Below are 27,212 nucleotides of genomic sequence, written 5' to 3'. Positions count from 1 at the left end.
CTATCCATACTGGGCTATGGTCAGTCAAAGTTCTTGGAAAAATCTTTGTTCTTTTTGTCTTAACAAGTAAATCATCTGTCAACAAAATAAAGTCAATCCTAGAGAAGGATCTGTGTCTATCAGAAAAAAAAGTATAGTCCAATTCTTTTGGATTATGTATTCTCCAAACATCTTTTAGTTCCATATCTTCTTTCATGTCAAAAAAGGTCTGTGGTAATCTGAGTCTAGACTTTGCCAAACTCTTTTTATCTAATTTAGAGTCGATTACTCCATTCCAGTCTCCCATAATTAAAATAGATCTGTAATCCCATTGCAATATTTTAGTATGTAACATCTTATAGAAATAGTCCTGTTGTTGATTGGGAGGATAAATCCCAATCAGAAGAATTTGGCCATTTGCTATAGACAATTCAATTGCTACAAACCTACCATCTTCATCTGTTTCTATAACTTTAGCTGTTAACTTTTTATTTTCATAAATAACCACACCATTCTTTTTTTGCGAAGTTGAAGATATAAAATGTGTTCCTAGTTTGGAGTTTATCAAATATTTTTGATCTTGAGTTGTGATATGCGTTTCTTGTAAACAAATTATATCATTATTAAATTGTTTCAAATATGTAAATAATTTCTTCCTTTTCTGTGCTGAATTCAACCCATTAACATTCCAGGATAAACACTTAAACATCATCAGCCTCTTTCTGGAGCAAAGAGCAAAATAATTGAAGGTCATCCGAAAGCTTCGATCTTGCTCCTCCCATAGCTCCAGTCTCTTGTGCAGTACTCTTATCTGCCTCCTTGTCTTGTCTTTCCTGTTGTTGTTGTTGCTTTTGTTTAAGTAACTTAGCTTGAGCTCGAGTTATACGTTGATCCTTAACTTCAATCATCCGAACCGGGTCCAAGATTGGAGAAGATTCCAGCAGGGGCTCATCCAGAAAACCTCCTTCTGCACCTTGCACTTCTTCTAATTCCTGCTTAGACTGTTCTTGCAGTTCTCGTTGAGGTTGCTTCTCTTCACTCTCTTTAATCTCCAAAACTGTAGATGTACGTGGAGATGGTGTTCTTTCTTTAAAAATAGTAGTGTAGAAGTGCTGTGCCTTCTCCACGGTATTCAAACGGTATCTTTCTCCCTTGTATCTGAAAATTATGCCAACTGGTGCGTCCCACCGGAAAGGTATCTGTAAATTTTGCAATTCCTTAACAAGAAAGCCAAATTCTTTTCTGGCTTTCAGCATTTTAGGAGGCAATTCTTTATAAATTCCAATTCGTGAGCCCCCCACTTGTACAGAAGTGTAAAAGGATTTTTGCAGGATATCGTTTCTTATTTCTCTATCTGTAAAATATATGACCACATCTCTAGGTAATTGTCTTTGTCTGGCCACCCAAGAGTTCACTCTGTAAATTTTGTCTATTTTGTGAAAAACCACATCTGGATTAACTTGTAAAATCTTAGCCAGGGCCTCAGAACAAACTTGTCTCAAATCCTGTCTTTCCTCCTCTCGAATTCCTCGAAGCCGTATAGCAAACTCCATTGCCCTGAATTGTATCATGACAATCTCGTTTTCAACTCTTTGCATTTTATTATCAACATCAGCAATTTTATAATCATTGTCTTTCATCTTAACATTAACTTCTGATTTAAATTCTTCAACTTTAAAATCAACTTTCCCAATAAATTCTGCCAGGCCAGATGCCACTTCTGATATTTTTTTGGTCACCTTGTTTTGATTCTGTTTCACCATATCTTTAACTTCATTAACTTCCTGCATAAACTCCTGATGTGATTTTTGAAGTTTATCATGTATCTCCTGTTGAGATTTTTGAAATTTGTCATCCAAAGTTTTAGAAATAAATTCTTTTAAATCTCCCACATCAAATTCTTTTTTCTGAGTCTGTAGCTGTTGAGCAGGGGGAGGCTGCGTTTCATGTTTGTGTGTGTGGGATCCCCCCCCTGTTGCCTTCCCTTCCTGCTTCTTTGAAGCCATCCTGCCACGTGATCTAGTTTTTCTAAAGAGGGAAGTTCCTTTTCCTTTCCCTCCTGCACAAAGACTTCTAAAAAAGTCCCCCAGATTTGATCAAATAAAGGTTGAAGTAAAGCAAAGTCAAGTATTGAAAAGGGAGAAATTTTCCACTTGTTTCTCTTATTACAAACAAGGCAACTTTGTAGCAACTTGGAAACTTTGTAACAAAACAAGATAACTTCACCAATCCACACTCGCTGGCTCGTTAACTCTAAGGCTGAGCACCATGTTTTTTCAAAGCACTTTCACTCATTCGCATTTTTCTCAGTTTAAAAAGTCAACAAAGCGCTAATACTTGCGTTTCCAAGTTTCAGGATTCAGGTAATTTCACTGTTTGTTAAAGCTGGTTCTTTTCGCTTTAAGTTTCCTGCAGCCGGCTTGTTCTGCAAAAGCAGAATCGTCCCACATCGCCCGGAGTTTCAGCAGGTTGGGAGGGAGCCACGCCTGTTCTCTCCCCAGAAACTTCCCTGGGGGGTTGCAGGGGCTCGACCTGTGCCCTGCGATCTCTTCTTCCTCAATCCTACGGATTTGGAAGTTTTCGAGCCGCTTCCTCGTCTCGGAGCGGCTCTACGGGCGGCGGGGCTGGCGGAGCTTCAAAAGGCGCCGCCGTCGCCGAAGACAGGGAAACCGGAAGTCTCCAATCTTTTCTTGAAAGCTTTCAGTGATGAAGCCCTCACAACTTCTGAAAGCAAGCTGTTCCATTGGTTGATTGTTCTCACTGTCAGAAATGTTCTCCTTATTTCCAGAACTTGCTGAATTATTGTCTGTATGTCCTGTACAATATCATCAGGGCCAGGGCCAATTGGCAGGACAGCAGATAGCAGAATGGGAAGGGTTACCTTATCAAATTTTGAGGGAACTAAAAAAGGCTGTTACAGAGTATGGCATCAGTGGTAATTTTACTAGAGGCTTGGTAGAAGGGATAAAAATTGGATATATTATGGATATACTACTATCCTCAGGAATCATATACTATGGAAGCTTGGAAGCAAGTTTTCCGAATGATTTTGACTCAGGAATCTGTGGAATTTAAATTTCCCTTGGAGGTTAAATTGATTCCTTCTCAATTTAAAGGCCCTCTTCCCTCTGGTTTAGTGGGTCTTATGTTGCCTTGATCTTCAGCTCATAAAAAGGGGTGCTTTGTAGTCCCTGGTGTTATTGATTCTGGTTACACTGGAACTCTTTATTCAGGCTTGGGTGAACCTTTCTCAAACTCTTCCTGCCCAATGTTCTATTGCTCAATTACTTTTGCTCCCCTATCAAGTCCTGTGTTCTGGCACAGGGGCATGTGGGGATGCTGGTTTTGGTTCTACCTCTCCTTCTGTGTCTTTACTTCAGTCTGTTACTTCCTTTCGCCCTTTGTTAACTCTCTATTTGAATAAGCAACCTTTTCAAGGGTTGCTTGATACTGGAGCCGATGTTACTGTTATTTCATCTTTATAGTGGCCTGTGCAATGGCCTAAGAAAGCAGTTTCTTCTTTATGGGGTATAGGTGGTTCCACTACAGCTTGGCAAAGCATACAAGATATCCAATTCTCTACCATGGCTGATAAGTCCTTTGCCCTGCAACCTTATATTTTGGATATTCATATAATATTTGGGGTCGTGATTTACTTTCTTTTTTACATGCTCAATTGATTTTGGATGATGGCTCTTCCCCTTAAGTGGCTCTCTACTGCCCCTGTGTGGGTGGAGCAGTGGCCCCTTTCAATGAAAAAAATATCTGCTTTACAGCAACTTGTTCAGGAACAATTAGCTGCTGGTCATATTGAACCCTTTACTAGCCCCTGGAATACTCCAGCTTGGTTCAAGCTGATCTACCTCAAACTCCTGAAAATCTAGTTGCTGCTGTTTTTGCTATTATTACAGCTAATTCTGTCACAATTCTTTTTTGTATTTTCTTGTCTTCTTTTGGTTCTGTTACTGCTTTAAATGACACCCAGCCTATACAACTTAACCCTAATCTCTGGGTTCATCATGCTCAATATATGTTTTTGGTTCACGGTACTAATGTCACCCTGTACTATGAGCCTCCTATGGCTTTTGGTCAAGTTGCTTTCATACCTGATTTAATATCTTCTTCTTCTTCCTTTATTGTTTCACAGCTGCAAAACATTCACCATTCCTGGTTGTTTTCCAAGCCCCCAGCGCAACTTAACTCGGTTCGCTGGCGTTATCTTCGTACTAATCAGTTTACTAAAGGTTTATGTTTTTGTTGTTATGCTCACCATACTTGGCTTAACAATTGGAATGATTATGCTAAGGCTCAACACATTTTATCAAAAGTAGGGAATTATAGCTATTGTACTGGTTATTATTGGTTATGGGGAACCTTTAATTCTTTATTGTATGGACCTAATTTAGTTCCAGAAATTATCCTGATAATTTTCCTATTTTTAACGCTTCTGATATGACTGATACTGGATCCATTTGTGCTGGCTGGCAACTAAAGGACCCTAATATGTGGTTCTTTTTTGACAAATATGCAACCAAAGTACACCCTCAAAACTATCAGTGTGCTGCTATTGGCTACTTTTCCCTACCTGTGCAGATTGGTGCTCTCTTTTCTTCCTCACGAAAACGCCGTGCTCCATTAGGTTCTACATGTAATGATAAAGTCATCATTGATACACAACTTTCTTCCTTATATACCTTTGGCCGTGCTGTGGCTGGAACTATTACTGGGGTGATCACCTTAGGGGTTTATCCTGGAATAATAGCTCAAGAAAATAGACATTCTATCCTGGGCTTAACATGTCGCCTGGAGAAATCAATTAATGCCACTGCTGCTATTGTTCGTGATCTCCAACATGAAATTGAGGACCTGAATCAGGATGTTTTCCAGCAACGTTTTGCTGTTGACTATTTGTTAACATGACAAGGGGTTTTTTGTAAACTTGTTGGCCGTTGTGGATGTGCTGTTCATTTTCATTCCCTGAATAAGACTATTGAAGATGAACTTAATGAACTTCAATCATATTTTCAGAAAAATGTTCATGCTATTTCCTCTCCTTTTGACTGGTTGACCAATTGGCTTCCTGATTGGTCCTGGCTTAAGCAGTTGTTTTTTTATGCTGTGATTATTATTGTCATGTTAGTTGCTTGCTGTTGTTTCATTCAGTGTATTCCCTCATTAATTACTATATTTTGTCCTGTCCCTCTCTCTCTGCCTCCTCCTCAAATGCAATATATACAAAAATCTTTGTTCCCTCAAAATTAAATAAAAAGAGAGGACATGTAGGAGTTTGCATATGTGCAGGAATTTTCCTAATCTCGAAGGCAAACCACAGATAAGGAAGGTTATATGCATGTAGGCGCCAGGAAATGACATTAGAAATAAGACCCTAAATCTGTAAATAAGAGGAGAGGAAGTGGGATGTATGGTAGACTTTAATTATAGCTAAACATTATAAGTGCTTAAGCAAAGCAGTAATGGTTAACCAAAGATCTTATAGTTGCTGGAAGACTTTTGTGAGCCAATGAGATGCTGATAAGTGCTCTGTAGCTGAAAGTAACAAACTATATAATATCACTATGTAAGGCAATAAAGACACCACATATATCTTCACCCTTTGTTTGCGTGGTCATTTACAACAACCCACTTTCATTTTTCTTGGTCCAGGACCTGCAGAGGAATTAGTAGCCACCAGGCACCTTTCTACCTGGCCAGGGATGACAGGAGGAGCGGTTCTGCGCAGCCAGGCAAAGCAGCATTTGGGAGACAGCAGACACAGCCGGCATGGGGGCCACCACCCCCATCTGCTGCCCCTCCTTGCCAGCCTGCTTTTGCACTACTCCCTGCAGAATGTATCCCTCCAGGCTGGGGATTCTATCCCGGCCAGGGGTGGGTTCAGTGCCAGTGGTCGCCAGCACCTTCTGCTCCACTTTTCCAGGGATCCCCATGGGCCCAATTTGCCCCAACGATCCTGACATATCAGTGGGGGATAATCTAGCAGACGGCTGGAACTTGCCCCCCTCTGCAGCCCAACAAGCAGCTCAGCAGCTGATCTGTCCCTCCACCGGCTGCAATCCAGCCACCATTAGCAGTTCCGCCGCAGGGTCCAGCTCAGCTGTCCGCACTCGCCATACCACCCAGCGGGGCGTACCAGCAGGTCCCAGCCTAGCCACCTGTTACCAGGATCAATCCAAATGCAAGACCACTTCCACCCCATTTTAGGGCCACCTTCGATGGTAAGCCTTCCAAACTGGCTTACTTCCTCAGCAGAATCTGGGCCCATATAGATCAGTATGGGGAACAATATAAAACTGATCGCGACTTAGTATCTGCAATTTCAGAGGGGATGAATGAACGCTTCGGACTGGATAGCCCAGCTGCACAATGAGGGAGTGGCTGAACTAAATGATGCTGAAGCGTTTGTTGAGCTGCTCCGGGCCTGATTTGATGATCCTGACCGGATCAATGAGAACGAAGCCACAATAAAAGAGATGAAGCAAGGTAATCAATCCATAAAAGACTTTATATGGGACTTTAGATGGGTTGCAGGGAACCTTGCCCATTGGCTGGACCACATAGTCCTACACTATTTTAAAGAAGCCATTGATCAGGAAAGCATGTGGCATCCGAGGGGTGCCAGAGAGACTGCAGGACTGGTATGCCATGTTCATAGGTCTGGATAGAAAAATTCACTCCCTCCGCATAGCCCCAGCGGAGAAACTGCCTCGGAGAACTCTGGCTAGAAGTCAAAGCCTGCTGAAATCCCTCCCTCTCAACCTGCAGGGGTGATTAAATGCTATCATAGTGGACAACTGGGTCATCGAGCTTCTGAGTGCCTGGCCCCTGCACCAGTTCCACAACAACTTCCGGCTACGGCCACCCGAGGCAGAAGGGCTCCAAGAAAGCCCCCGGATACCAGCTGATTTGCCAGACAAGCCGTAGAGGTTCCCTTCCCCATAGAAGAGAGCAAGGAACCTCTAGCCAAGAAGCCCCTCCCGACAAGGCTAACAGAGAAGATGACCCGATGGTGAGTTCACCCATCCCCACTTTTTTAATTAAAGTGAAACTGGTGGGACCAGAGACTGGGGAGCAAGGAGACATATCAGCAATAGATTCAGGCTGTACCAGACGTTTAATTGGACTTCCAATTGTTGAACAATTAGGAATAAAAACAAAAGCTTTACAGCGCCCAATTAAGTTTGAATAGATGTATGGGACATTAATTGGTGGACCACCCAGCCACCCAACTTATACAATTTATAGTAGCACCAAAGATGTCAGAATCTGTCAAATTGGGCCTTGCTTGGCTTGACAAATGGGCCCCACCATTAAATGGGAGGCTGGATACCGGAAAATAATAATTGGAGTCGGCCCCCGGTCCCTCCTCCCAAGAGACTGCCAAACTATAGAAGCCAAATGCCAGAAGCCGCAACAGCCGCTTCAGACTGCCCTCCAGACAAGCCCGATTCCCAAGGAATATAAAGACCAAGACATTTGGTGAGGAGGAATGTAATATCCTTCCCCCTCATCGAGCCACTGACTGTGCCATCGAAGTAGAACCTGGGGCCAAGTTTCGAAAACCCAGAATGTACCCAATGATGCCTGTGGAAATGACCGAGTTGAGGACATACATTGATATCAATTTAGCCAGAGGATTCATTGAGACTGCAAAATCTAAAGTAGCAACCTCCATCTTGTTTAAAGAGAAGAAAGATTGGTGGCTGAGATTATGTGTTGACTTTTGTAATATCAATGCAGTTTGCATACAAAACACTTACCCCCTACCCCTAATGAAAGACTTGCTGAACCACTTATCAAAAGGCAAAATCTTCACCAAGCTAAATCTAAGGGAAGCCTACTACCGACTCCACATAAAGGAGGGGGATGAATGGAAAATGGTGTTTAACTGCCTGCTGGGCAGCTTCCAATTCCGAGTCATGCCTTTTGGGTTTCAAGGGGGCCCTACAGTGTTCATGAACATCTGTATAAGGGAGTCCTAGTTTACCTGAATGACATTCTTATATTCAGCAAGAACTTGGAAGAACACACCAAACTAGTCAGACAGGTACAGAAAAAACTCCTAGCAGCCAAACTTTATGCAAAGCTGTCAAAATGTGAGTTCCATAAGGAGTCCTTGGACTACCTGGGTTACCGGGGGTCTAATCAAGGAATCAAAATGGACCTGGGAAAGGTGAAGGCTGTGCTAGACCGGCAACCCCCACGAACACGTAAGCAACTTCAAAGCTTCCTAGGGTTTGAAAATTTTTACAGACAATTCATCCCTTCCTTTGCCGAGGTTGCGCTCCCTTTGATGGAATTACTAAAAACCGGTCGATCTCTAATCAAGCCAAAGCCTAGCCAGTTTGGACAATGGACTGTCAGAAATCCTTTGAACAATTAAAATGGTGGTTTGTGGTGGAGACGATCCTTCAACACCCTGACCCAGACAAGCCCTTCATAGTCTAAGCTGATGCCAGTGACGTAGCGGTCGCAGCTGTCCTACTGCACAGGAATGCTCAAAATGAATGCCTTGTGTCCAAAAAGCTAACGGACACAGAATACAGGTGGGTGGTTTGGGAGAAGGAAGCTTTTGCGGTGCAATGGGGTCTTTTGAGTTATGAACTGATCATAAAAACCTCGAGGCGCTAAAGACTCCTTGGAAGCTTTCCCCCAAGCAAGTTTGCTGGACTCAGTATTTCAAACATTTTAACTTCAAGCTAAAATACATTCTGGGGCGGGGGGGGGGAACCTACTTGCCAATGCTTTGTCCAGAAAGTCCCAATTTGACAGCCGACGAGAAGAGGTTGTACATGCCATGATCTCTGAAGCTCAGCCAGCTGCCCAAGCATGCACTAAGGCACAAACCAGATTCCATTCTGACCTCCCCGAAGACAAGTTGACGGCGGAGTTAAAAGCTGTGCTATCAGACGATGCCTGGCTCAAAGAAAACCAACCAGACTTAACATTGCAGGAGGGACTGGTTTGGAAAGGGAGTAAGATTTATGTGCCCTGCTGCATGAGACTGCTAGTGCTAAAACGTAGTCACGACTCTTGACTAGGGGGCCACTTTGGGTTTTTTAAAACCCTCCATTTGGTTAGAAGGCAGTTCTGGTGGTCAAGGATGAAAACCGACATAGAGGACAATGTTAGAAGCTGTGCTACCTGTACCACCATGAAATCCCAACCGGGGAAACCCCTGGTCTTCTCCAGCAGGTGGAAGAACCTATGTAACCATGGGAGGAGATTGCAATGGACTTTATTGTCAAACTGCCAGAAAGTGGAGGAAACACGGTGATTTGGACTGTCATTGATTTGTTTTCCAAACAAGCACACTTCACTGCCTTTAACGGACTACCCTCTGCCAAAAAGCTGGTGAAACTTTTTGTGAAGCAAATCTACAAGCTACATGGGGTCCCTTGAAGAATAATATCAGATCGAGGAGTCCAATTTACTGCTAAGTTCTGGAAGAAGTTCCTGAGGTCCATTGGGTCATCACAGGGGCTTAGCTCAACATTCCATCCATCTACTAATGGATCCGTTGAAAAACTGAATGCCGGGAACTTCCGGCAGTGACGTCAGTGTGTAAGGAACGAGGGGAATGAGGCTCCGTCCCCGAAGTTCCAAAATTCTTGATTGGAAGCCGTTTTTGGCACTATCGACCATGGAGAGGTCGATAGAAAAAGGAGGATTCTCTAGGACCTCGGAGTGACAGCAATCACTCCGAAGGTTCAGAGAAAACCCCCTAACTCCAGCCGGGAAAAAACCAGCCATCTTGGCTGGCCGGAGTGCTGTCAACCGACAAGTGTGGAAGTGAAGATTATAAAGAGAAACATCGGTAAGGACTAAGTTAATTGAATAACGAAGGTATAACTATAAGGATCTAAAGAAATTGGCGAGAATAGGACTCCAAAAGCGGCGGCAAGATCGTCAGGCAAGCGGCGAGAGACAGAGATTGGAGCGAAGCTTAATATCCACAGTGACAACGCAGATTTGACAGGCGAAAGGAACAAGCGACAGAAAAAAAAAAGGATTACAAGTAAGCGGTGGATTACAATTTTACAACAATACATCTTGATTTGGTAGAGAAAAAAGATTAATTAAGAGAGTAACTGTAGAAAGTGAAATTCAAAGAATTGAGACTATTTAAGAATGTTGTGGGCGGAATGAAATTAGCTGAATGGCGGACTGAGGATTCGGAGAAGAAAACTTTCACTTTGTATCCAGCGACAGCAACAAGTTAAAACCACAGATACGAGACTTGTAACGAGACATTAGAAAGATACATTGACTCTGTTGGTAAAGGAGATATAACTTGCCACATAGGAAAACCGGGACAAATTGATTTACGGATTTATTAGAGACTATTGCATTAGAACTGGAAAAGCTGGACGAAAAGAAGGTGAACTGAAGAACGAAGAAAGAAGGAGAAGGAAGTAATCCTAATTGGTCTGGAAGTGATATAGTGGAGAACTTTAAGATATTAAATCATCAAAATATAGTTATTTCATTTACTTTATAAAACCAAACTTAAAACTTACTTAACTCTGCTTAAAGAAAACTAAAACTTGAAGTTATTATAATATATACTAAAGAACTGACTTAATAATATTTTTCCTTTTACTGTTTCCCACCCCATTGAAATAAGTATATAGATTTTACAGTAATATATTGATTAAGGGGAATTATATTGTGTATTGATTAGAAGGTTAGATATTAACATAGATATTGCATAGAGACTGTTATAGATATTATTAAGGAATAATAATTGTGATAGTAAATACAAGTAGTATATACTGGTAATTGTGACACAACTTATTAGAACATTTTAGACTGTTTATAGAGAATCTTAAATCCCATTGACGAGATTTTACATACTTATTACATAGAGGCTATATAGATATTGTTTAGTGTTAAAGTGAATTTAAGTACTGTGAAATAAGCCAGTTGAAGATCTTAGACTGTTTATATAACTAAGTAATAGTAAGAATACAAAACGTGATTTATCATTAATACAACTTGGTGTATAAATATTAGTTACATTATATTGTATAGGAAAAAGAACAGAGAAATGAATTGTTAAAATACTGCATTTTCCTCCTAACCCCTCTCAATTAATTAATCCGATCCTTATATAACGATATTTCAAGTGGAATCATTAAAATTAAGATTATACAAATCAATTATTAAATATCAATATATTAATTTACCCTCAACCAAATCAGTGTATGAAAATCTGGGAAAAAGTAATACAAAAAACAAAGATGACAACACCTTCAATAACAATAACCAAAACAGGGAAAAAATTAACAGCAAATCAAACACCTACACAATCTTCGCCAGCACAACAAAAAACCATAGACACAATGCTAACTACAGACAAAGAAAAAGCTTCCACCGCACTCAATATACAGAATATACAGTCTATACTAGCCATGATTCAGGAGGGGATGAACAAGACCCAAGAAACAATAGCGAATAATCACAAAGAAACAAAAAAGAACCACGAGGAATTGAAATCAGAAGTAGGACAAATAAATGATAATATAAAAAAAATGGACAATAAGATTGAGAGAATTCAACAAAACATAGTTAAAAATGAAGAACGAATTCAAAACATGGAAGCAAAAATGGTCTTAACTGAGAAAAAGATGGATAATATCAAATAAAATCAAATGGAACTAAACAGAGAACTGGAAGAGTCAATTACCCACTTAGAATTAGAAAAGGCACCATTCTTTTTATGGTTTCAAAATATCGCAGAAACAAAAGGAGAAGATTTAAGGGACCTGATGACGGATATATTAGCAGAGATTACCCAGAAGGAAAAAAACTAAATTAGTAGGGAAATTGACGAAATTTATAGGGTTCATACGAATTACGCTCGTAGGAACAAATTACCTAAAGAAATACATGTTAGATTCGCACGCAAAACTGTAAAAGAGATCTACACATTAATGAGAGAGGGAAAAACTTGTTATAAAGGAAAGGAAATAATAACCCTAAAACAAGTCCCAAGAAGAATAAGAGAACACAGAAAAAACTATAATTTCTTGACAACTCTACTGAACCAACATAAAATAATGTTCCGCTGGCTGGTGCCAGAGGGAATTCTAATATCCTGGGACAATAAAAAATATAGAATCGACACGATAGAGAAGGCACAAGAATTTTTTGATACTCACTTTATAATAGAAGAAGAACAGGAAACTAGACATAATTTGGAAAACACAAACCAGGAACACTCCACGGAGGAAACAAAAAAAGAAAAGGAAGAGAAGGAGTCTAGGGAAAGGGAGAAGATGGAGAGAGAAGGGGCCAGGGGGAAAACACAAATGGTAACAAGAAACACAAGTAGACTTAGACTAACAAAAAGAAAGTAAGGAAAATGGGACGAGAATTGAAATTAATTTCAATCAATATAAACGGGCTTAATCTACCAACCAAAAGAACACATACTTTCAAAAAACTACAAAAATTAGACATAGACATTATCAACTTACAAGAAGTACATATCAAAAAACAACATCAACAGTTACTAGAAAACAGAAGACTAGGAACATTATTCACCTCATTATCAGATCAAAAAAAAAGAGGCATTGCAGTATACATTAAAAGTCATATTCAGGCAAAACAAATTTACACAGATGGAGAAGGCAGGATATTAATGATAGACATTAAGATGGAGGCCCAAAACATATTACTGATATCAATATATGCTCCGAACGGGAACCAAAAAGAATACTTTAAAAAAATACACAATAAAATTAAAGAATTAGATTACGAACATATATGTATAATAGGGGACTATAATGCGATCGTTGATATGGATTATGATTACCAAAGTAATAAAAAAAATAAATCTAGGAAAAAGACACTACCCGACACCTTTAAGGATATGATCCAAGAGTTACAATTGAAAGATGCCTGGAGAGAATTGAATAAAACCAAAAAACAGTATACGTATTACTCAAATCCCACCAGTCCTGGTCCAGACTAGACATGGCCTGGATGATTGCAGAATTAAGAGAAAACATAAAAGAAATCGAAATTACACCGAACGTATGGGCAGATCACAGTCCTATAACAATAGTCTGGAAAGGCCAGCAAAAAAGAGGAAGATGGATGATGGACAGAGAGATCATCAAGGATAAAGATTACATAGAGATGATAAAGAAAGAGATGGAGATATTTTTTCAAATAAACAAGAGGGAACAAACATCATTGCAAGTTCTATGGGATACCACAAAAGCATATATAAGAGGACTAACAATTTCATTCAAGGCGAAGAAAAATAGAGAGAAACAGCAAAGAAGAAACAATTTATTGATCGATCTTGGAAAACAGGAAGCAGAATTACAGAACAGACCCGACAGGAAAGAGATCAAGGAAAAAATAAATCTTATTAAACATGAAATAAATCTAATAACAACAACAGAAATAGCTAGGAAAATCAAAATGGCAAAACAAAACCAATTTGAATTTGCAAATAAAACAGGACGTTGGTTGACCTATAAATTAAAGAAAGAAAAGGAAAAAAGACTAATACATCAACTACAAGACGAACAAGGGCAATTGCAGCATACGAATGAGGAAAAAAAGCGAATTGTAAAGAACTTCTATCAGGAACTATATACACAGGAAGAAATCCAATTGGAAAAAGTAAGAGTATATAAATAAAACCAACATTCAAGAAATAAAGGAAACTCAAAGAAAACTCCTGAACAGACCAATATCTATGTTAGAATTAATTGAAGCAAAGAAGAAGCAGAACAACAATAAAACACCAGGCCCAGATGGCATCCCGGCGGAATTCTACAAAATTGAGCATCAGTCAATAGATGATATTTTATTACAAGTCCTGAATGAAGCAATTTTAGAAGCCAAAATTCCCAAATCATGGATAGAGACAATTATTACATTGATACCCAAAGAAGACTCAGATCTCACCCAAACTAAAAACTACAGACCCATATCGCTACTAAACGCAGATTATAAATTATTCACATCAATTATGGCCCAGAGAATGAAGAAAATTATCGTGGATTATATCCATCCAGACCAAAATGGATTCATTCCAAATAGGCAAATTAATAAGAACACAAGAACAATAATCGATATTCTGGAATACTATGAGCAAAAATCGGATGAAAAAATGGCCTTACTTTTCCTTGACGCACAGAAGGCATTTGACAACCTTAATTGGGGATTCCTAACATTACAATTAGAAAAAATGGGAACTGGCGATAAATTTTTAAATATGATCAAAACAATATACTCCGACCAAACCGCAAAAATATGGATAAATGGAGAAACAACAGACCAATTTAAAATATCCAAGGGAGTGAGACAAGGATGTCCTCTCTCTCCTATATTATATATATTAGCATTGGAACCACTGTTGAATGAAATTAGGAATGACAATGAAATAAAAGGATTAAAAACAAAAAATCAGGAGTATAAATTACAAGCATTTGCGGACGACGTAGTATTTATTTTAGAACGACCAAAACAATCAGGAATGAAATTACTAAGGAAGATAGAACAATACAGCGAAGTGGCAGGATTGAAAATCAATAGACAAAAAACAAAACTACTAACTAAAAATTTGACAAAAATCCAGGAGAAAGAATTGAAAGAGACGTTAGAAATACAAACAACAACAAAAATAAAATACCTAGGAATTTGGCTTACCAATAAGGTATCATCCCTTAAAGAAAATAATTATAATAAATTGGCCAAACAAATTCAAAAGGACTTAGAGGCATGGAATAAATTGAGACTATCACTATTAGGCAAAATCGCTTCAATTAAAATGACAATTTTACCGAAATTATTATACCTATTTAGAACAATACCGATAAATCCAGGAAAATCATATTTTAAAGATCTTGATAAAATGACATTAAAGTATATATGGCAAGGAAAAAGAGCGAGGATTAAACTGAAACACCTGCAGGACACCAGAGAGAGGGGTGGCCTGGGATTACCAGATTGGCAAACTTACTATAATGTAACAGCACTAACTTGGATTAAAGACTGGATGACACTCGAAGACAAACGAACGTTAGCATTAGAAGGATTTGACCTGTTGAAAGGCTGGCACGCATTTTTATGGGAGGAAAAACCCAGGCAACATGAACACTTCAGGAGACATTATATCAGAGGAGCATTGGCAAAAATTTTGACCGAAATAAGGAGAAAACACTACGACAAAATCCCAAGATGGTTATCAACCATGGAGGCCCAAATTTACCCGAACACAATGGATATAGACAAGATGAAAACCTACGATGAACTCTTGAACACAGAGGGAGAAATGAAAACAAGAGAGGAATTGAGACAGCAGGGCACGGACATTGACTGGTGGCCGTATTTACAGATAAAATCAAGATATAAAATCGATATGAAAAAATTTGGAATCCAAAAAGAAAGAAATGAATTAGATAAAATTATAATGCAATCAGACGATAAATTAATAACTAAAATATATAATTATCTATTAAAATACAAATTGGAAGAAGAAGTGGTGAAGGAAAATATGATTATTTGGGCTAAAAATTTTGGATATATTAACTTAGAAAATTGGGAGAAAATGTGGAAAGTAAATACTAAGCTGACAATGTCCGTGCCCTACAAAGAAAATACATACAAGATGTTCTATAGGTGGCATCTCCCCCCTGCACGTCTGGCAAGGATGTTCCTCAATACTAATCAGAACTGTTGGAAGTGTAGAACACATAAGGGGACCTACTACCACATGTGGTGGTCATGCCCAAAGGTTAAAAAATTTTGGAAAACAATTCAACATCAGCTGGAAGAAATTACCACCCAGAAAGTGCCCCTTCGACCGGAAACATACTTATTAGGAATACTGACAAAGGACTATAAAAAAGAGACACAATATTTGATAATACACATTCTGACTGCAGCTAGAATCACTTTCGCACAAATGTGGAAACTGGATGATACGCCATCAGAGGAAAAAATAATACAAAAAACAATGGAATGTGCGGAAATGGACAAACTTACCAAAGAAATACAGGGAAAAGAAGACTCAGATTACTACTTAATTTGGCAAAAATGGTACAATTGGTTAGATAAAAAGAACATGAAACAAGGGAATACCACCCAAGGATACAAAAATAAGGAAATAAAATGAAATATCGTTATATACACATTGTTATATGATGAAGGATAAATATACATAGATACATAGATATATAAATTACCGAAGTAGCTCTATTTTCAAAGTTCAAGTTGTATGACTTGATTTTACTGTATAGTTAGTTTATGTATAGTTTGTTTAAATGTCTACATCTGTATATGTATGTTTGTTTATTATTAATAAAAAATTATAATAAAAAAAAAAGAAAAAGAAAAACTGAATGTCATGGTGGAACAATACATTAGATGTTATGTAAATTATCAACAAGAAAACTGGGCGGAGTTATTACCGTTCGCAGAAGTGGCTTATAATAATGCAGTACATTGTAGTACAGGGTTGACTCCTTTTCGAATAACTACTGGCATGGATTTTGTGCATATGCCTGAATTGCCTAGGGAACCACCCACTTCCATGTCCCTAACAGAATGGATGACCTCCTTGCAAAACGGTTGGGAGAATACTAAGAAAGTTCTAGCAGGAGCAGCTGAGAAATATAAAACCCAGGCAGACAAACACAGGTCTCTCCAGTCACCTTTTCGAATAGGAGATTAAGTGTATTTGTCAACTAAGTACCTAAGATTGAGGTTACCTAGCAAGAAATTCGGACCAAAATTCATTGGTCCCTTTCCTATAGTGAAGGTGATTAACCCTGTAAGAGTCCAGCTTAACTGCCCTCGAATCCTGGGGAAAATCCATCCCGTGTTTCACAGCAGCCTTTTAAAACCATCAGTGAGCTCTACCTCGAGACCCTTACCAGCTGCTCCCCCCTCCTTTGACAGTACAAGGTGAAACCCATTATGAAGTCAAGAAGATTCTTGACTCTAGATTGCAACGGGGTCGGTTACAATATTTAGTACACTGGAAAAAGTACCCTTTGTCAGACACTACATGGGTCAAAAGTTCGGATCTCAAAGCTAATAGACTAGTGAAACAATTTCATGATAAATTCCCTGACAAGCCGAAGGGTCCTCCGGGAGGGGGGAAAGGAGGTTAAGTGGTTTTATGAATAACATGTTAATCCTCTTCTTTTGAGTTTTGTCCATTTTATTTTCCAGAGCATCGTTTTTCCATCGGGGGGGGGGGCTTTGGAAGCCATATTAGCATTTTGAACGTGCCATCAGACTGGAAGAGGGTCCATCCTGCAGGCCCAAAGATAGAGGGAGGCCAGCTGACCCTGTTGAACTAAGTCACCATAGACGGGAGCGCAGCCCCCCACACACACACCAGAAGGAAAGAAAATCCCAGTGTACATCCATGGATTCCTCCTCTGCCCAGCAAGCATAGCGGCCTAAGCAGGGCTTCGCCCCCTCGCCCCCGATTGAGAGATGAGGAAGAAGCCCAACGACACCCTAGACAGGCACACAGAACCCCACTATGGGAAGAGGGGCCACCGAGGGCAGAGCCACCCCAGTTCAGAGGGAAGTTTGATGGGGATCCAGACAAGGTAGCGCAGTTCCTCGATGCGGCTGAGATCTATATTGAGCGCTATGGGCACCTTTATCCATTCCCCAGAGCCCTAGTCAATGCCATTTCAGAAGGGCTGGACGGAGAAGCAAAGACTTGGTCATCAGCCCTCTACAAGAATAGAGCCCCCCAACTGCAAGACGCAGATGGTTTCTTGCAACTACTACGGCCGAGGTTCGAGGAAGTAGGGGAGGACCCTTATGTGGAAGACGAACTCAGAAACCTAATGCGGAGAGGGAAGCCCATCAAGGAGCACATTCGTGAGTTCCAAAGAGTTGTAGGCACCTTGCCTCCCCTACCAGAGCGACTACTAGTGTATTTCTTCAGAACAAGCCTAGATAAGCGGATCGCCCAAGTGACCGCTTATCGGGACATCCCAAACCAATTCTCCAAATGGTTCCACGTGGCAATGCAAGTTGAAAGGGAGCTGCGCGCCAACGACATGCTAAAGCAACCAGAGGCCAGGGAAAGATACCAATCGGACCCAAGACCACATACCAGACGAGGAACCATGGCATTACGGCCTACCCAAAGGCCTTTCGTCCCGCGGAGCCCAATGAGATGCTACAGATGTGGGGGAATGGGCCATCTAGCAGCAGCGGGTGGAACTCCGGGCCCGAGGCCAAACCCTCAGCCAAAGGCATGACGGGAACGGGGCCCCAAGCGAGCCACCGATGCGCCACGAAATCTCCCCCCAGGCACAGAGGTCTTCGCCACCTGACTGAAACAAGGGGAGTCCTGGATGATGGAGACCAATCCCCCGACTCGTATGACAGCGAGGACGATGGTGAAGACGACCCAATGGTGAGTGGTCCCATCCACCTTTCTTTTTTCCCATACGCCTAATAGCCCCAAAAACAGGAACCCAAGAGACTTTCCAAGCCCTGATAGACTCGGGCTGCACTAGGTGCCTGATTAATCTACCCACAGTCCTAAAATTGGGGATCCAAGCTAAGAAACTCAAACAACCAATTCGATTTGAGCAAGTTGATGGGACCCTAGTAAGCGGAGCTTACGCCACACATCTGACCGAGCCAGTGAAACTAGAACTAGGGGATCACTGGGAGATGATACAGTTCATAACAGCCCCCAAGATGGCCGATCCAGTCATACTGGGACTTTCCTGGCTAGACAAGTGGGGTCCAATCATCTGGTGGCAAGAGGGGACCCGCAGACTGAGGATAGCAAAAGGGCCTCAACCTCTGCTGCTCCAACCAGGCCAGACACCCCCCACACTCGAGCCCCAACTTCTCCCGCCTGAACAAAAGAAGATGGCACTGACACAAGGGCCCCTCCAGAAGGGCACTGTGAAGCAGCTGGGGCCACATCCAACAGCTCCCATGAAGCAGAACAGATCCCAAAAGACTACCAAGACCTAGAAGAGGTATTTAGCGAGGCCGAGTGTGACGTCCTACCTCCCCACCATGATGCTGACTGCGCCATCGAAATCATCCCTGGGGCGAAACTACCTAAGCCTAAATTGTATGCCGTGATGCCCCGTGAAATGCAAGAAATGTGAAACTACATAGACAAGAACCTACGAAGGGGCTTCATTGAGCCAGTCAAACCTGGGTCGCGGCACCGGTCCTCTTCAAAGAGAAGAAAGACGGCTCTATGTGTCTGGTAGTTGACTTTCGGGGCTTCAATGTGGTCTGCGTACACAACTTATATCCCCTCCCCCTCATGAAAGACATGCTAGCCCACCTGGCCAAGGGGAAGATTTTCACCAAACTAGACCTCCGCGAAGCCTACTACCAAATACGCATCAGGAAAGGAGATGAGTGGAAGACAGCATTCAACTGCCCCCTGGGAAGTTACCAATTCAAGGTGATGCCATTTGGGCTACAGGGAGCCCCAGCCGTGTTCATGCAATTGATAAACGAAGTTCTACATGACCACCTGTACGAAGGGGTTCTCATCTACCTAGATGACATTCTCATTTACACGGAGACCATAGACGAACACATACCCCTCGTACGCAAAGTGCTGGAAAAACTGCTGAAAGCGAACCTCTATGTCAAACTGTCAAAATGCGAGTTCCACCAATCGAGCCTAGACTATTTAGGGTACCGGGTGTGAAATGAGGGGATAGAGATGGACCCGGCTAAGTACAATCAGTCCTAGACTGGCGACCCCCTCGCACCCGCAAACAACTACAAAGCTTCCTGGGGTTCGCAAATTTCTACAGGCAATTCATCCCCTCCTTTGCAAAAATTGCCAAACCTCTAACAGACCTCTTAAAGACAGGGAGTCCGACAATGAAACCCCGCCTGGGACAACCTCTTCAGTGGGACCCGGCCTGCCAACGGGCATTCGAGACACTAAAACAAATGTTTGCAAAAGAACCGGTCTTGAAGCATCCTGACCCTGAACAACCCTTCGTCATCCAAGCAGATGCCAGTGATGTGGCAGTAGGAGCAATCCTACTCCAAAAGAACAGCCAGGGGGCCCTGCAACCTTGTGCCTACACATCCTGCAAACTCTCCGACGCAGAGAGACGATGGGCAGCGTGGGAAAAAGAAGCGTTTGCAGTGAGATGGGCGCTGTTAACCTGGCGACACCTGCTAGAAGGAGGCCAGACACCGTTCAAGATTTGGACTGACCATAAAAACCTGGAGGCCCTCAAGACCCCACGGAAGTTATCGCCCAGACAAGTCCGGTGGGCCCAATACTTCAATCGTTTCAACTTTGAGCTGAAACACATCCCAGGGGGGAAGAACTTTCTGGCTGATGACCTCTCCCGAATGCCTCAATATAACAGTGAACGTGAGCAGGTAGTGAATGCCATCATCCCCTCAGCCCAAGGAGTGGGCCAAGTAACCACCAGACGGCAGCATCGAGACCAGCAGGGGCAACCAGCAAGTGAGCTAACGACAAGGCTCAAGGCAGAAACGTTGGCGGACCCCTAGTTCCGAGACAATCAACATCTCCTGACCAAGAGAGATGGCCTAGCATGGAGAGGGACGAAACTTTATGTCCCAGAGACCTTGCACACCTTAATCCTCAAGAGAAGCCACGATGTCAAACCAGCGGGACATTTTGGCTTCCTAAAGACTCTGCACTTAGCACGGAGACAGTTTTGGTGGCCCCACATGAGAAAAGACGTAGACAGCTATGTAAAAAGTTGTACAATCTGTGCCACAATGAAAACCCAACCAGGAAGGCCCCCGGGGCTGCTGCAGCCAGTAGCTGAACCATCAAGGCCATGGGAGGAGATTGCTATGGATTTCATAGTTGAACTGCCGAGGAGCAGCGGAAGCACAGTGATCTGGACTGTAATAGACTTGTTCTCCAAACAGGCACATTTCATACCCTGCAGCAGACTACCCTCAGCCCACCAATTGGCCAAACTGTTTGTAAAACACATCTACCGCCTGCACGGAATACCCAGAAGAATCATCTCTGATCGAGGTGTCCAGTTTACAGCGAAGTTCTGGAAGGAATTCCTTCGATCCATTGGATCATCCCAAGGCCTTAGCTCAGCGTTTCACCCGAGCACCAATGGGGGGGCGGAGAGGTTGAATGCCATGGTTGAGCAGTACCCGAGGTGCTACGTTGACTACCAACAATCGAACTGGGCGGACCTCTTATCGTTTGCTGAGGTCGCATATAACAATGCTGTCCACAGTAGTACAGTAGTACTAACCCCATTTAAGATAGTGAGCGGCATCGATTTTGTCCCCATGCCAGAGTACCCAAGGGAGCCTCCTTCCTCAGTTATCTTGACCGAATGGATGGCAATGCTAAGAGAAACCTGGGAGAACGTCAAGAGGGCATTAGACAAGGCAGCACAGTCTTATAAGAAACAAGCAGATAAGCACCGAGCCCACCAGAGGCTGTTCCAAGTAGGGGAAAAGGTCTACCTCTCCACCAAGTACTTGAGACTCAGACTCCCGACCAGAAAACTGGGGCCGAAATTCATAGGACCATTTCCAATAGTAAAAATAATCAACCCAGTCACAGTACAATTGCAGTTGCCCCGGTTACTAGGGAGGATACACTCCGTTTTTCACAGTAGCCTCCTGAAGCCTGTAGTAGGGTCAACTTTAAGGCCGGTGCCACATGATTCCCCAGGGCCCTTGATTGTTGGAGGCCAGACCCACTATGAAGTACAGCGAGTTCTCGATTCGAGGTGGCACAGAGGGCGCCTCCAGTACTTAATTAAATGGAAGGGCTACCCCTTGCCAGAAGCTTCCTGGGTGAAGAGCACAAACATCCAAGCTGACCGCCTCATAGCTAAATTCTATGCAAATCACCCGGACAAGCCAGGAGGGGGTGGGGTACCCCCTCGGAGAGGGTGAGGTACTAAACTTGTTGTTTATCTCACACAGGCCTCCCTGGGAGAGTGAAGGGAGAGGGGCCAGATGTCAGCGTCTCAGCGCTGACATAGAAAAGGGAGGATGAAGTTTGAACTTTTGCCTGCTAAATCCCTTTGAAGTTTCGATCTCCTTGGAGATGAAGAGGGGAGGGGGAACATTCCTGTGAACTGACAAGAAAAGGAATCAGGAAAGTGACTTGGAAGATAGCAATGAGAAGCAGAGAATTGGGGATCGGAAAGGGAGGGATTGGGGGGCAAATGTCAGTACTGACCGTGCAGAGTCATGATCCGGTTGCCGTACTCGAATAAAGAGAAAATTTCCTTAAAAATTGGCAGTTTGGAAAGTCATTTATTTTGAGATAGCATCGAAGCTTGACAGACGGATAATGATTGGGCCATGTGACAGACTGATGGGTGCAGGGGCTGGATTTGAGGTTTTGATTTACTGACGGAGAACCCCGAAATCTAAGATTTGGGTTTTCCCTGATGTGCCAGTATACATACTCTAATAAATAGAACTTTGAGAAATGCTTGCCTCTGAGTTTTTAATTGGAGTGGGGTTTTCTGGAATGCTGACATTCACGTCTTCCCAATTTGAGAGTCCAATCTTCTCTTTATTTCAAAGTTTGTTATTTTTGTCTCCTATGCCCCTCACTTCTGGTCTGGTAGTTTCTTAGAATGCTCAGACGCTGCTTTAACAGATAATTCTGAGCAAATAGTTCTAAACTGTTCCTTGGGGTTGAATTTAAAGCAAAAGGAAATCCTCTCTCCCAGTTCCAGTCACTGTTCACCTACTTCACTCCAGCACCATTCTTAGATGTTCATCAGTTGTCCCAGCTTTGTAGCAGCCATCTTTAGCTGCCTCTTCTTCTTGCTGTGGCTGAGAGGGAAAAGAAACCCCGGGTCAGACAGGAGAGTTGTGACTCTCCTCAACCTCACAGAGGGGCCCTCTTTGCTTTACCCTCACTAAAGGGTAGCTGTGGCTCCTCTCGGAGCCCACAAACGTCCATTTGACATCGCAGCACTTTCAGACACAGTGAATGGCTCTCCGCGTTCACTGTGCTGACTTCTTAGTCTGTCTTTTACAGTTATGTTTTTGGTAGGTTGGACTGTTGTTTCTTTTTGCATGAAGACTGATGCAAAGAGTTAAGCACCTCTACTTTCTCTCTGCTGCCTGTTACTTCTTTGCCATCTTCTTTTATTAGTGGACCAATTGTTTTCTTGATTTTTTTTTATTTATATGGTGGAAGAAACGGTTTTCATTATCTTTGACTTTTGTTGCAAATCTTTGTTCATTCTGAGCCTGACTTCGTCTTTGCAGATTCTGGATATCTGTTGATTGCCTTACTTATGTGTTCTTCTTTCCATTTTTTTGTACTTGTCTTTTTTCTTTCTATTTGTCAGAGAGATCTTTGTGCAGCGATGTTGGTTTCTTCTTGGATATCTTGTTTTTCTTCTTCAGCGGTACTGTGATGCAGTGGGCTTTTATGATCATATTTTCGAATACACTTAACTGAGCTGAACACACTCAAAACTATAGAAATGATAGATTTTAGGATAAATCCTCAACTATCACCATTCACAATACTAGACAACACAGTAGCAAAAGTACAGATCTTTATGTTTCTAGGTTCTATAATATCTCAAGGCTTAAAATGGACACCTAACATCAAATACATCATCAAAAAGCACAACAAAGAATGTTCTTCCTTTGCCAACTCAGAAAGCTCAGGCTGCCCAAGGAGCTGCTGATACAGTTCTACAGAGGAATTACTGAGTCCAGGGAGAAGGCGTGGCCGGCATCAGGTGTGGATTCTGGGTGTCCAGGAGAACACCGATAGCCTAGCCAATTTTGGGGATTCCCAGGAATCATAGCTGTCTTGTGGAGACAGCGAAGAAAGAAGACACTGGCTGGCATGGATAGGGAATGAGCAAGTTCCCTGAAGTGCCGGAGTTAGTCTTCGACCGATCGGCGAAGGAAGGCAGCCATTAAGGAGCTGTCACAAGTCAGAATGGCCACGATCTGAAAGAGGAAATGCAATAAATGGTAATTGAACAGAGTATTGTCACCGGGTGAGCAATGGGCCAATTCACAAATAAAAGGGAAAAAATCTTTGACAGCTTGAAAAGATTGTAGTGGAGATTGGTGGCTAATTAGCACAGAAACTAAAGTGGAGAGAAAAAAAACCCCGGAACTTCCCATTTGGCGCCGTGGCGATTCAGTCGGGGAAATAGTGGGGCTCTGATGAGCCCTGTGAAAACCCTGACTGTCGAACCACTGCTGACAGGTCTGCAGACCGAACCTGTCCTGTAGGGACAGGGGAAAGAGAGGGACACCTTGGACGGCTGAGAGAAATAGGCAAGTTCCTTGGAGGCCAGAAGAAACCCTCTGAGCCGGCGGCGGGGGTGCGGCAGCCATGGCAGCTGCCTCGAAGCAGGGGCAAACCGGAGAAGCGATGTGCAGGAGGAAGAAAGAGGAAAAGAGCGAAGTGTTCGGAAGCTGGGTGAGTGACACCAACCCAGGCCAGAACAACGGTAGAACATATAATTTTACAAGTAAGCCCATGGCCTTAAATAGTGGCTATGGATCTGTGGGGCAAGAAGACCTAGTAAAGTAACTTGCAGGAGGAAAAGACCCATTAAGGAGCTTATTTTATTACAGATATATTTGGAACAATCTGTTTATTGAAACAAGTTAGAAAATTGAGAAACTTTTTAAAACTGGAACAGATTACTCTTGGAGAAAGAAAAAAGGAAAAAGCGATAAATAGGAACCTGATAACTTTTAAAGCTAAAAGAATAGAGACAAATGGATGACCACATAATTGACAAGATGGAGAATTGCCATGACTAAGTGAAAGTATGAATTGTAGATTGCTTTCAGCTTGAAAGAGAAACAATGTGCTTTGTTACCTAAATTGTATTACTTTGAAAATAACTAAGGGTTCTTGACTTTGGGGATTCCCAATTTGATTATGGGCAGTTTTATTGGTGGAAAGAAAGAAGAAACATAACGGAATATTAAAATTGAAACTAATTGGCGCAGGAATGAAAGAAAATGGCGTAGCAATAAAAGAAGGGAAGCTGATGGATACAACTGGAAACAAAGACCCATTAAAGATTTTGCTTTAGTACAAACTGAGTTGGAAGAATTGGCTTCTAACAAAGTAGAAAATTGGGCTTTTTTTCCCCTCTCTTAATTGGAATGGATTTGAGAAGTGTTATTTTGGGATTTAACACGTTTGGGAAGTTAAAGAAGAGAGACAAACAGATGGTTACATAATAGCTATAAAATGGGGACTGATGTGACTAAGCAGAATGTGGATTGTAGAGATCTCCTTTCTGTTTGGAAAAGAAATACTCTGAATTGCTATCTACTTTGGATTACTTTGAAATTAACTTTAGACTCTTAGTTTTTGGAATAGGAATAGAATTCCTATTCTGTCTTTGAGTGATTTTACAAAGAAAGAAGAAATACATTGGATTTATTAAAATTGAAACTAACTGGCTTAGCAACAAAAGATGTGGCGCAGGAATAAAAGAAAGGAAGCTGATGGATTTTATGGAGCAGATGTTACAAAAGTATTAAAGTGATATATGGAGTTTCTTAATATGGAAATATGGATTTTGAAGTGAAACATTTATGGACAGATAGGGAAATGAAGAAATAAAGCAGATAAAATTAAAATGAGATGTTTAAAAGCTAAATGTATAAATGATTTTTAGATACAAACAGGAGGGTTTCTGAAGTAACAATAATATAAAAGAAGGTAATTAAAATAGAAGTTTGATGTGTAGGTGGTTAAAAAATGATATTTTTATAAAAATATAAGAGTATATACCAATATGAGATAAATTTAAGAAAACTTATTGTTTGATGCAACATGTTTTAATTCTAATTTGTAAACAAATTTGAGAAGGGTAAATATGATTGATTAATGTATTACTGGATGAAAATATAAGATACACAGACTTAAGTAACAAATTGTGATTGAATTCAATGTATGCTGGAAATGATTAATACTATGAAATGTGTTGAGAATTAATCTGGAAGAGTATACTAGGAAATAGCTAAATAATAGACAAATTATTAATTTATTATAATAGACTGTAAGGGAAAAGTCAAAATAAGAGATGCTGGCTATCAGCGAAACAAGAGTTGGAGCTCTGGAGGAGAATATGCTGGAAATCAGCCAAAATAAAATATGCTGGAAATCAGCCAAATAATAGTTGGAGGCTTGGTGGAGACGAGGCTGGAAATCAGCCAAAATAAAATATGCTGGAAATCAGCCAAACAATAGTTGGAGGTATGAAGGAGATTATGCTGGAAATCAGCCAAACAATAGTTGGAGGTATGGAGGAGATTATGCTAGAAATCAGCCAAAATAATAATATGCTGGAAATCAGCCAAACAATAGCTGGAGGTATGGAGGAGAGTATGCTGAAAATCAGCCAAAATAAAATATGCTCGAAATCAGCCAAATAATAGTAGGAGATATGGAGGAGGATATGGTTTTTGAGATAAATCTGTGTAAAATGAAATGTGTAATAGATAATAAGTGTGAGAAAATTAAAGGTAAAGTGATAAAGTCTAAGATTTAAAGATTTGATGCGATTTCTAGAGATTAAGAAATATAGATAGAATTTTGTTCTATAAAGTGAAATAAAAATAGAGTTGTAATCAATTTGAAAATAAGATTTGTGGTGATAAAATTGTAAGGTAAATAATTAGATTAAGAGGGTAGAATATTTTTTAAGATTAATGTTTTGATATTGAGGTTAAAAGACGTATTGAAGGGAGCTTGGGAAAGAACCAGATATAATTTGGATTTATAAACGGCTATAAAAATGAGTTAAGTTTATTTGGAAATTAAATGTATGGTGATATAATAGAATAGTTTAGATTAAAATGCCAGAATTCATGTTAAAAAAATGTATGTTCTGATTTTTAATTTTAAAAGATGTATTAGGAAATTGTGAATGGAGCTTGTTAAAGAAATGTAAGCGATTGTACCTATCTATGACTGGATCGAGACTTCATTCTTGAAAGATATATTTTATATTTATGTTTGAAAAAATAAAAAAATATTAAAAAAAAAACCTGGAACTTTAAAAATCAAACCTAAAGCCTGGAAAAAATCTTCCATTCAGAGTTAAAATTGGATTTGGGGGGAAAAAATAAGACAAGGAAAAGAAGATAGAACAAAAAAACAGCAGAAGAATTTAATTTAAAGAATGAATGCTTTTATACATTGCAAGATGGCTATTTTGTTATGGAAATTGTGAATC

The 27,212-nt window shown here is 41.0% G+C and overlaps 1 protein-coding gene and 1 pseudogene across 1 annotated transcript in view; one reads left to right on the top strand and one right to left on the bottom strand.

Annotated features, from left to right (window-relative positions):
- The window catches only part of EXOSC7 (exosome component 7), a 179,916-nt gene that overhangs the window by 58,630 nt on the left and 94,074 nt on the right, over nucleotides 1-27,212 (bottom strand). The gene's annotated exons all lie outside the window — the stretch shown is intronic.
- On the top strand, nucleotides 3,989-6,198 carry LOC148114243 (uncharacterized; annotated as a pseudogene).

The sequence above is a fragment of the Pantherophis guttatus genome, chromosome 4, assembly GCF_059756535.1.
Source record: "Pantherophis guttatus breed Tessera chromosome 4, ASM5975653v1, whole genome shotgun sequence".
Lineage (NCBI taxonomy): Eukaryota > Metazoa > Chordata > Lepidosauria > Squamata > Colubridae > Pantherophis > Pantherophis guttatus.
This window is presented reverse-complemented; position numbering and strand designations above follow the sequence as displayed.